Raw genomic sequence first — 13156 nt, 5'->3', positions numbered from 1 at the left:
GGAAGCACTTGACTTGTACTCGTTGGAACGCAGGAGGGAGAGATATATCATAATCTACACTTGGAAAATCTTGGAAGGAATGGTCCCAAATCTGCACACAGAAATCACTCCCTACGAAAGTAAAAGACTTGGCAGGCGATGCAAAATGCCGCCAATAAAAAGTAGGGGCGCCATTGGTACACTAAGGGAAAACACCATAAGTGTCCAGGGCCCAAGACTGTTCAACAGCCTCCCATCAAGCATTAGGGGAATTACCAATAAACCCCTGGCTGCCTTCAAGAGAGAGCTGGACAGATACCTAAAGTCAGTGCCGGATCAGCCGGGCTGTGGCTCGTACGTTGGACTGCGTGCGGCCAGCAGTAACAGCCTAGCTGATCAGGCCCTGATCCATCGGGAGGCCTGGTCATGGACCGGGCCGCGGGGGCGTTGATCCCTGGAATAACCAAGTAACCTCCAGGACATCCCTCTGACTCATTTAAGTTTTTATCTCCCACCTGCACCTTCATGTACCCAAGACTCGTCTTCCAAACAGACTCGTCCCGTCCTCCGTGTCCAAAAATGGCCATAAAACGCAAATGTTTAATTTTTTATTATCTTTTCTTATTAATATTATATTTAAAATTCTCCACAGTCCTATAAGAATTTTTTCCTTGAAAAAAAAAATGCATGACCCGTATGGGTTTAGCGCTTAGTGTTGATTGTAGTAGTAATAGTAATTATTCATAATTAATAAACGTAATTTGATAAAATTGCTGAAGTGGCAGTCAGTCTAAAAGAGGCAGAATAAAATTTATTTAAAGTGATTTAAAAGGAATAGAAATTTCACACAAATTTATGTTTAAAATGGAGAAAACTGCACTTACTTTCTTGAACTTTCTACTGACGCTGAATTACGAGGCAACTTTTTTGAACGTTCGAAGGTACGCCACTGAAGGTTTGTAAGTTACTGGAGCCATTCAAGGATGCTCAGAAAGGGTTCAATAATTTTAGTCATAGGGCATCTGTACATATCAGCTGTTCTGGGAATCTGGAACTAGTTACTGTACACAAGCGTTGAAGATTTGAAGCCGATCGGATGAGGTTTTCTTGAGTTAAGAGCATAAAAAATCGAAAACTTAGAGGACGAGAAAAATAGGTCGCCCATTAAAGATCCCCCTATCGTGGATGCCTAATTATCCTACACTTTATTATCTTGTAAGATGCCCTTAAAATACTATATGCACTTAAAATATTACAAGCTTCTTTAATGTTATGTTGACCTGATTATACAATAAGTAACTAAAGGTTTTAGAAGTTCTGGCTATGATTTACAGTAAGTTCTGACTTTGTTCCCACTAACATCTGTAAGATGATATACTGGAATCTTGGAAGTAGAGCCTTACAGCGTGTATTGATTTGTAAAGGGGTGAAGGCTTCTACACTGGTGTACAGGTGTTTGTATGCGCAGGTATATGTAGAAAGTGTCGATTACTAGCGCACTCATCTCACTCACTGAAGTCCGTGGTTCGATCACAGGTAAGGGTGGAAACATTAGGATGTGTTTCTTTAAGACACCTGCTGTCCCTGTTCATCTAGCAGTAACATAGGTACCTGGGTGTCAGTCGGCTGGTGTAGGTCGCATCCTGGGGAGAAAATTGACTTAATTTTTGTCGAAATGCTCTGCATAACAAAGGGCTTTCTATATAGTATGTCACTGATGTCAGCTAGGCTTGTAGACCTTATACATGTCCTTGTAGAAATAAAGATTATTATTACTAATATTATAATTATTAAAAGGGCGCATCAGGCTGACGAGAATTTAAGTGCCATGAGAAACACGAACTTTTATGTAAGTCTGTGTGTTTGTGTTTACTGTAGGTGTTTAAATACTTCTGTGTTCTTGTATATGTTTATGTCTGGGTGTTTTTAATGCATAGGTACGCATACATGACACATGTACATGTACGTATACATGTGTAAAGGAGTGTGCCTTTAAGGTAAGTGAATTTTTGTACATTTGTCTACATGCATAAATATCTATTTTTTTTTCATTATTCGCCGGTCTATTTGCAGATTTATAGGTGAATAAGAGTCTGTATTTATGTGTTTAAGAGTCTGTATTTATGTGTTTAAGAGTCTGTATTTATGTGTTTAAGAGTCTGTATTTATGTGTTTAAGAGTCTGTATTTATGTGTTTAGGTGTGTTATACATGTATATAAGAGTATAAGAGACTGACTGGATGTAAATAGGTGCATGAGTACTGAGATTTAAGTTCACATAATAAATATCTTACCATCTGAGTAAGCATCCCATCCTTTGCCAGAAATAGTGGTAGTCCCAGATACCATCCTGGAGGATGTTGAGATACGAGCTGCCTCTCCTCAGTTCCACAACATTTAGGAAGAACTCATACAGCAAATCCCTAATTTGATGGGAGAGAGTAGAGAGCGTGAAGACGCAGTTCATCATCACACGACCTGCCATCCACAGGGGCAGAGTGACAAACTTCACAAACCTTATCTTTGTCATGGTGAGAAGTTGTCCTCTTACATCATCTGTGGTATTGCCAACGCGTTTTATGCTGAAATTGTGTAACTCTTCTAGTAGGAGACTAACACGACTCCTGCTGCCACATATAGGTGAGGACTCACAACTCTGGCAACACAAAAGCAGGCAGCTCCTCCTCCAACAGTCTCAGTGCTTACTAATCAGTCCAGCATTTTATTATTTTTGAACAGATCTGATACCTGTGCCATCTTTTTGTCTCAAATACTTTAATTAGTGTGACATCGACAAATATTTTAAGTGCATTTTTTTTTTTTGTGAATTGTGAATTATTATCTTGCAACCAAATAAGTAAATATTTACACACTGGCAGCTGAACAGGAGAGAGAGATACTTTCCTGCCTCCCAGATATAAGCCAAGGTTATTTACGTTCATGATGTGTATCTCTCTCTGTACATACTCCGTGAGGTATGTACAGTATAAGATAAGATAAGATAAGATTTCGTTCGGATTTTTAACCCCGGGGGGTTAGCCACCCAGGATAACCCAAGAAAGTCAGTGCGTCATCGAGGACTGTCTAACTTATTTCCATTGGGGTCCTTAATCTTGTCCCCCAGGATGCGACCCACACCAGTCGACTAACACCCAGGTACCTATTTGCTGCTAGGTGAACAGGACAACAGGTGTAAGGAAACGTGTCGAAATGTTTCCACCCGCCGGGAATCGAACCCGGGCCCTCCGTGTGTGAAGCGGGAGCTTTAGCCACCAGGCCACCGGGCCACCGGGCCACCAAGAGCTGCATCTATCAGCATATATGCACTAAGAGATACGTATCCCTCAGTGAATATACACAGAAAGATGTGTATATCTCTCATTGTATATAAGATGAGAGTTTCCTCGAATGTCTGTTTCAGGGATCAAGGAATTTTAGATACATTGTTGGTAGCGCACACAGCTCACATACTGAGGGTCCGAGATTCGATCCCCGGCATGAGTGGAAATGCTGGGCATGTTTCCTTACACGTACTGTCCCTGTTCACCTAGCAGTAAGTAGGAACCTGGGTGTTAGTCACTTTACACCTGCTGTCCCTGTTCACCTAGCAGTAAGTAGGAACCTGGGTGTTAGTCACTTTACACCTGCTGTCCCTGTTCACCTAGTAGTAAGTAGGAACCTGGGTGTTAGTCACTTTACACCTGCTGTCCCTGTTCACCTAGCAGTAAGTAGGAACCTGGGTGTTAGTCACTTTACACCTGCTGTCCCTGTTCACCTAGCAGTAAGTAGGAACCTGGGTGTTAGTCACTTTACACCTGCTGTCCCTGTTCACCTAGTAGTAAGTAGGTACCTGCGTGTAGGCTGTTATGGGTCGCATTCCGGAGGGGCGGTAGTATACCTCAGATAGAGATGGATTTTGAAATGAGCTGAGGTAGGATAACAACTCTTAGTCTCCCATTCTATGGGAGACCTACTTGGACCCTATTGGAAATAAGCCATATCACGTGTCTTTTTTGGGTTATCCTGGATGTTTAACCATCTGGTGTTACTGCTGCAGATAAAGATTTCTTCTACAAATTCAGGGATCAGTTACTGAAAAGATTCAAAGCAGAGAGACAGGATATCGCAGAGCTCCGTGAATACCAAAGGATAAGAAACAGAGTGCATAGGCTTATATCTAGACCTACCTGGGGTTCATTACCTTTGTAAATTGTGAGTTCATTACCTTTGTAAATTGTGAGTTCATTACCTCTGTAACTTGCTCAGCTATCAAAACTTTGGAGTCCAGTCCCTGGACCAATTATGTACCTCTCTAATCTTTTGACTACCGCCCACAGGATGGGTATGGGGTGCATAATAAACATATTAAACTAACTAACTTATAAAAGGAGCAAAGGCAATGGCACTATCTCTCAAAAATCGAGGAATAGAAGAATAACCCCAGAAAGCTCTATTTATTTATTGGTTTTCCATTAATACACTTCAATCATATCCCTCTTAATCCTTCGTCTTTCTAGAGAGTGCAGATTCAGGGTCCTCAGTCTATCCTCAAAGGGAAGATTTCTGATACACGGGATCAACTTTGTCATCCTCCTCTGTACGTTTTCAAGTGCATTTATATCCATTCTGTAATATTTATTAGACAATGTTTTGTTCGCGCAACCTTGATAACTTCTAACAAACAGATGTTGAAAATAACAGTATATATAGGCAGAGAATGGGGTATGAGTGACATTATTGACCTGAAAAATGCAAGTGAAGCTCAGCCAGACAATGAGGTCACGTGATTCCTGTGTTATTAGGTAGGTTGATCTCACAAAATATTAACTAACTTATATTTTAATCAGAAGAAGCGCTAAACGCGTCGGGATCATATAGTACCTGTGAAACGTGAGGTATTCAAATGTGACTCTAGTAACGGGGGAATGCAACTCCAGTTCCTTGAATCACGAGCCTCTCAGAAGCATCAAGGTCAAAATATTGCAATAAGGTTAAATAATACAATACTGTTTCGAGGTTAAAAGTTGTAGAATGACAGATTCCAGGAATTTTTCTCCGGTAATGACACTGTAACAACAACATGGGATTGTGTGCTCACCCACGCACACAATCCCATGAATCTTGTTAATATACCTTACACAAGTGTTGATATTTTGAAGCCCATGGAATAAGGCGATCACGAGTAATAAAAAAATCTGATAAAGATGACGAAAATGTTGGTGAGAATCTTATGAAAAATTGTGAAGTCTCGTTCAACTTAAAAATTACCATAAATTCGCTGATTTTTTTAATTGTTTTTTTACATTTACATTCTATTTAAAATTCTCAACAATCCTGAAAGAAAAAAATATTTTATTGTAAAATTTTTTTGATTGAACTGGCAAAAAATAGCAAACTGTTACCCAGACAGCTTAAAATTAATATCAAAAAATATTTATTAAGATACACTACCAATTAGGGTTTGAAGCTGATCAGACGAGACATTCACTAGTTACTACATAGGAAGCAGTTTGAAAACTGACAAACTAAACCATACAGAGCTCAAAGTATGTAAAAGTTTGAAGCCGATCAGAAAAGGTATTCTCGAGTACTTATCTGATTCCAGCGATTCAAAGTTTTTTCCATTTCAGTAAAGTTTCTAATTTACACTTATTACGACTAAACTTATAAATTATCAACCTTATTATAGAATGAATCGTTAATAATATTTTTGAAGGAAATCAGAAGAAACTTTCATTAGTTATTTAATAAAAAATTAATATCCTTGTTTACTCAATATAATTGTCAGTTTGGGACTAATACCGTCCAGTGGCAGGTAAGTCTTGTGTTCAGGAAACCACAACAGTGGTGAAAATATTAAGCCGATCAGAAGAGTCATTCTCCAGTTACGCCACGGATTCACACGACTCCAATTTCTTTTTATATTTGTCTTAATAGGCACTATCCTGACCCTATGATACATCTCCCATTAAATACTGAAGCCGTAAACTGAAGTTTATTTAACGTGATTTAAAGGGAATAAAAGTTTATTACTATTTTACACATAAAATGGTCAATTTTGCTCCTACAGAGACAGGATGTTCCAGAGATGAGACACAGAGACAAGGGGTCACGTTTTGTTGTTAAAGACTCAGATGAATCATAGAGATGATAGGAAGTATTTCTTTAGTCATAGAGTTGTCAGAAAGTGGAATAGTCTGGCAAGTGACGTAGTGGAGGCAGAAACCATACATAGTTTTAAGACGAGGTATGATCAAGCTCATGGAGCAGGGAGAGAGAGGACCTAGTAGCGATCAGTGAAGAGGCGGGGCCAGGAGCTATGTATCGACTCCTGCAACAACAAATAGGTGAGTACATCTGAATTTCACTCTGTGTTCTCAACGTAATTTTTGGCAACTTTTACGAACGTTTGAAGCTCCGCCACTGAAGATTTTTAATTTTATGAGAATCATCTTAGGACACTGGGAATGAGTTCAATCAACTTAATCATGGGAGGCGTGAACATCCCAATTGTTCCTAGAAGTTGGTTCTCGTTGCCATATACAAGAAATGAAATTCTGAAGCCGATTACCCAAGACGTTCTCGAGTTACGAGGAAAATAATATCGAAACACAGAAGGAAATAAAGAGGACAGAAAAAAATATCAGGATATCTCTTAAAGATACCGTTTCAGGGATACTTAAGATAAGATTTATTGGTATTTTTAACCTGGAGGGTTAGCCACCCATGATAACCCAGTGCGCCATTAAGGGTTCGGTAAGTAAGTTTATTCATGGTATCACAAATACAGTTGCATAGATTATCATATACAGCAGCATATGTGCAAAGAACCTAGGATAACCCAGACAAGTCAGACAGGGGGACTTATTTCCATTGGTGTCCTTTGTCTAATTTCCATTGGAAGCATTCTATCTTGTCCCCCAGGATACGACCCACACCAGTCAAATAACACCCAGGTACCTACTTACTGATAGGTGAACAAGGAAAGCAGGTGTAAGGAAACATGCCCAACGTTTTCACTCGTGGGGTTCCTCAAGGTAGTATCCTGGGGCTTTTGCTGTTCTTGTGCTATGTGAATGACATGCCTGCAGCCTATCAGTGTCAAATATAAGCTTCTACTGTATGCAGATGATAGTGTGCTGTTAGTATCAGGTAAAGACCCACCAGACATTGCTAATCTACTATTACTTGAACTAGAATCCTGTAACAAATGGTTGGTAGACAACAAACTATCACTGCACCTCGGGAAAACGGCACGAAATAAAAATTGAAGAAGGTTATTAATTTTAATGTCCAGTGTAATGGGGAACCTACTACTACAGTAAATTCAATGAAATGTCTGAGAATCCCATTTGACCTAAGCATGTCAGGAGAACTAATAGGGAACACTGTGGTAAGGAAACCGAATGCCACACTAATGAAGTGTCTACCTGCTGAGGCTCGTAGGACTCTATGTTCAGATCTCATAAAGTGTATTATAGACTACTTTTGTTCTTCTTGGTACTCTGCCTTAACAAACAAACAAAAATTAAAGATACCTGGAGTTTACCTGGAGAGAGTTCCGGGGGTCAACGCCCCCGCGGCCCGGTCTGAGACCAGGCCTCCTGGTGGATCAGAGCCTGATCAACCAGGCTGTTGCTGCTGGCTGCACGCAAACCAACATACGAGCCACAGCCCGGCTGATCCGGAACTGACTTTAGGTGCTTGTCCAGTGCCAGCTTGAAGACTGCCAGGGGTCTGTTGGTAATCCCCCTTATGTGTGCTGGGAGGCAGTTGAACAGTCTCGGGCCCCTGACACTTATTGTATGGTCTCTTAACGTGCTAGTGACACCCCTGCTTTTCATTGGGGGGATGGTGCATCGTCTGCCAAGTCTTTTGCTTTCGTAGTGGGTGATTTTCGTGTGCAAGTTCGGTACTAGTCCCTCTAGGATTTTCCAGGTGTATATAATCATGTATCTCTCCCTCCTGCGTTCCAGGGAATACAGGTTTAGGAACCTCAAGCGCTCCCAATAATTGAGGTGTTTTATCTCCGTTATGCGCGCCGTGAAAGTTCTCTGTACATTTTCTAGGTCGGCAATTTCACCTGCCTTGAAAGGTGCTGTTAGTGTGCAGCAATATTCCAGCCTAGATAGAACAAGTGACCTGAAGAGTGTCATCATGGGCTTGGCCTCCCTAGTTTTGAAGGTTCTCATTATCCATCCTGTCATTTTTCTAGCAGATGCGATTGATACAATGTTATGGTCCTTGAAGGTGAGATCCTCCGACATGATCACTCCCAGGTCTTTGACGTTGGTGTTTCGCTCTATTTTGTGGCCAGAATTTGTTTTGTACTCTGATGAAGATTTAATTTCCTCATGTTTACCATATCTGAGTAATTGAAATTTTTCATCGTTGAACTTCATATTGTTTTCTGCAGCCCACTGAAAGATTTGGTTGATGTCTGCCTGGAGCTTTGCAGTGTCTGCAATGGAAGACACTGTCATGCAGATTCGGGTGTCATCTGCAAAGGAAGACACGGTGCTGTGGCTGACATCCTTGTCTATGTCGGATATAAGGATGAGGAACAAGATGGGAGCGAGTACTGTGCCTTGTGGAACAGAGCTTTTCACCGTAGCTGCCTCGGACTTTACTCTGTTGACGACTACTCTCTGTGTTCTGTTAGTGAGGAAATTATAGATCCATCGACCGACTTTTCCTGTTATTCCTTTAGCACGCATTTTGTGCGCTATTACGCCATGGTCACACTTGTCGAAGGCTTTTGCAAAGTCTGTATATATTACATCTGCATTCTTTTTGTCTTCTAGTGCATTTAGGACCTTGTCGTAGTGGTCCAATAGTTGAGACAGACAGGAGCGACCTGTTCTAAACCCATGTTGCCCTGGGTTGTGTAACTGATGGGTTTCTAGATGCGTGGTGATCTTGCTTCTTAGGACCCTTTCAAAGATTTTTATGATATGGGATGTTAGTGCTATTGGTCTGTAGTTCTTTGCTGTTGCTTTACTGCCCCCTTTGTGGAGTGGGGCTATGTCTGTTGTTTTTAGTAACTGTGGGACGACCCCCGTGTCCATGCTCCCTCTCCATAGGATGGAAAAGGCTCGTGATAGGGGCTTCTTGCAGTTCTTGATGAACACAGAGTTCCATGAGTCTGGCCCTGGGGCAGAGTGCATGGGCATGTCATTTATCGCCTGTTCGAAGTCATTTGGCGTCAGGATAACATCGGATAGGCTTGTGTTAATCAAATTTTGTGGCTCTCTCATAAAAAATTCATTTTGATCTTCGACTCTCAGTCTGGTTAGCGGCTTGCTAAAAACTGAGTCATATTGGGACTTGAGTAGCTCACTCATTTCCTTGTTGTCATCTGTGTAGGACCCATCTTGTTTAAGTAGGGGCCCAATACTGGACGTTGTTCTCGATTTTGATTTGGCATAGGAGAAGAAATACTTTGGGTTTCTTTCGATTTCATTTATGGCTTTTAGTTCTTCCCGCGATTCCTGACTCCTAAAGGATTCTTTTAGCTTAAGTTCGATGCTTGCTATTTCTCTGACCAGTGTCTCCCTACGCATTTCAGATATATTGACCTCTTTTAGCCGCTCTGTTATTCTTTTCCGTCGCCTGTAAAGGGAGCGCCTGTCTCTTTCTGTTTTACATCTACTCCTCCTTTTTCTTAGAGGAATAAGCCTTGTGCATACATCGAGTGCTACCGAGTTAATCTGTTCTAGGCATAAGTTGGGGTCTGTGTTGCTTAGTATATCTTCCCAGCTACAGATCACCCAGGACAACATTGTGGGATTCATTCTGGACCTGGTTCCCAGAGAGCATGAAGGCCAGAATGAATTACAACAACTGGACATGCTGAATGTTGAAGACAGAGTAAATCAACTAAAGCTAAATTACGTTTGTAAAATTATTCACAACCAGTGTCCCCAGCATCTCACTGCTAATTTTGTTAAGGCCGGGAACCAATGCAATTACAGAACTAGGGGAAGGGAGAATAACTTAGCAATGCCTAGAGCCAATGGTCAGGCTTCAAAGATATTTTTCAATTCAGCAATAAAGAATGGAATTGGCTGCCTGCACATGTCAAAGCCTGTCATGGCATGAGCCATTTCAAGAAGAGAGCTAGAATGTACCTCATGAATAAGGCTACAGAAAGGGAGGAGAGTGAGTTCTTGTATGAAAATAACTATTTTCATCTCTCCCTTAGTGTATGTTATTTTATTGTAACTGTTTTTACATAGTTAAGATACTTACCTTTTTTTAACTTTTAAATATAAATAATAGTTATCAAAAGGACCCCAATGGAAATAAGTCAATCTGTCTGACTTTTTGGGTTTTCCTAGGTTATCTACACATATCTGCTTTGTATGATAATCAATGTAACTGTGTATACTTGAATAAACTCACTAATTCCAGGAACTGAACCACGAGCACTAACTTTCTTGGGCTATCCTGGGTGGCTAACTCTCCGGGGCTAAAAATCCGAAGAAAATCTTATCTCTCTTTTCTTAACACTAAGGGAGGCGAGAGCGTTGTCAACCGAGCTAAGGGGTACCTGGAGAGAGTTCCGGGGGTCAACGCCCCCGCGGCCCGGTCTGTGACCAGGCCTCCTGGTGGATCAGAGCCTGATCAACCAGGCTGTTACTGCTGGCTGCACGCAAACCAACGTACGAGCCACAGCCCGGCTGATCAGGAACTGACTTTAGGTGCTTGTCCAGTGCCAGCTTGAAGACTGCCAGGGGTCTGTTGGTAATCCCCCTTATGTATGCTGGGAGGCAGTTGAACAGTCTCGGGCCCCTGACACTTATTGTATGGTCTCTTAACGTGCTAGTGACACCCCTGCTTTTCATTGGGGGGATGTTGCATCGTCTGCCAAGTCTTTTGCTTTCGTAGTGAGTGATTTTCGTGTGCAAGTTCGGTACTAGTCCCTCTAGGATTTTCCAGGTGTATATAATCATGTATCTTTCCCTCCTGTGTTCCAGGGAATACAGGTTTAGGAACCTCAAGCGCAACTTTTCTCGAGTTTTATTGGGTTATCCTAGGTAATCTACATTTATATTATTATGTAAGATCACCATAATCATTAAAATATTGTGTAAGTAAGAATAAACTTACTAAAGAAAATTTAAAAAATCTGAAATTATGTAAGGAGCCTAAGTACACTTACCTCGCTTACTGTAACTCTACCCCTGTAATCACATATAGGTGATTACATACATACATACATATATACATACATACATACATACATACATACATACATACATACATACATACATACATACATACATACATACATACATACATACATACGTACTTACATACATACATACATACATACATACATTCATACATACATACATACATACAGAGGTACAAAAAAAATACAGATAAGAGCAGCATGCCAAAGCCACTTATACTATGCATAGCATTTCGGGCTGGCTTAAAATTAACTAAGCAATGATGAAATCAGTGATAATACATTATTGTAAACAAATAACTATAAAGCACAAGTGAGTATTACAAAGACAGGTCATATGGTTGCATGCATTGTTGTACATTCAGTAGAATGGAGTATTCTGTTAGGTAGTGTATTTAAAAAATAATAAAGTTAGATTGGGTTTTAGGTTTAACATTTATGTGATATAATTGTGAGAAACATTTAAGATATACAATTTATAAGGTTCAGTTATTCAGTATTTATTTGGTTTTGGGTGAGTAAGTGTTCTTTGAGAAGAGACTTGAATTTATAAACAGGTAGTGTTTCTTTTATATTTACAGGTAATGAATTCCAGATTTTAGGGCCTTTTATGTACATTGAGTTTTTGCATAGTGTGAGATGGACACGAGGAACATCAAAGAGTGATCTGTGCCTTGTGTTATGGTCATGTGTTCTGTTGAGGTTGGCAAGGAGATGTTTGAGGGGAGGGTTAATATCAGAGTTAAGTGTTCTATGTATGTAATAGGTGCAGTAATAAGTATGGATGTTTTGTATGGTGAGTAGGTTTAGTGTATTGAATATTGGTGGAGTGTGCTGCCTGTAGTGAGAATTTGTTATCATTCTAACTGCAGCCTTTTGTTGGGTAATTAGTGGTCTGAGATGGTTAATTGTTGTTGAGCCCCATGCACAAATTCCATAGGTGAGATAGGGGTAAATAAGAGAGTGATATAGGGCCAGGAGGGCTGACTGTGGAACATAGTACCGTATCTTCGATAGTATGCCTACGGTCTTGGAAATTTTCTTAGAAATTTGTTGTATATGTGTATGAAATTTGAGTCTATTATCAAGGTGGATTCCTAAGAATTTTCCCTCTGTTAGCTTTGTGATAGGTGATCCGTTTATCATTATGTTAAGAGGGACATCTGAAGCTCTGTTACCAAACTGAATGAAGTAGGTTTTGTCAATGTTTAGTGTATGTTTGTTAGTCCTCATCCAGGTAGATATTTTCTGTAATTCGGTATTTACAGTATTGGCTAGCGTGACTGGGCTCGGGTGAGAGAAGACGTATGTAGTGTCATCTGCAAATAGTGTGGGTTTGAGTAATTGCGAAGCATTTGGAAGGTCATTTATGTATAGGAGAAAGAGAAGAGGGCCAAGGACACTTCCCTGTGGGACACCAACTGTAATTGGTTGCGCAGAAGAGTTTGCCCCATTTGCGTACACATATTGGCTTCTGTTGCTGAGGTATGACTTGAGGTAGTTGAGGGAGTGCCCTCTTATACCATAGTGTGACAATTTTACGTGGAGCTAGTCATGGTCAACTGTATCAAAAGCTTTACGTAAGTCAATGAAGATCCCCAGTGGGACTTCTTTTTTCTCTATTGCAGTGTATATATGTTCTAGCATGTGTATAATAGCATCATTAGTATTTTTATTAGGCCTGAATCCAAATTGGCAGGGGTTGAGTATGTTTTGGGAGATGAGGTAGGAGTAGATTCGTTTATGAATTAATTTTTCGAAGATTTTTGAGAGAGGGTGTAAGTTGGATATTGGCCTATAGTTATTCAACTCTGTTTGGTCTCCTCCTTTGTGGATCGGGGTGACCCTTGCTATTTTGAGTACTGTAGGGAAGGTGGAGGATTCTATGGATTTGTTAAAGAGTGTTGCGATGATTGGTGATAGCACTTGTGACAGTTTTTTGTATATAAAGGGTGGTAAGGTATTTAAATCTCCTGCCTT

Source organism: Cherax quadricarinatus, chromosome 90 (genome assembly GCF_038502225.1).
Source record: "Cherax quadricarinatus isolate ZL_2023a chromosome 90, ASM3850222v1, whole genome shotgun sequence".
NCBI lineage: Eukaryota > Metazoa > Arthropoda > Malacostraca > Decapoda > Parastacidae > Cherax > Cherax quadricarinatus.
The sequence above is the reverse complement of the archived record's forward strand: the minus strand, read 5'-3'. Positions refer to the sequence as shown.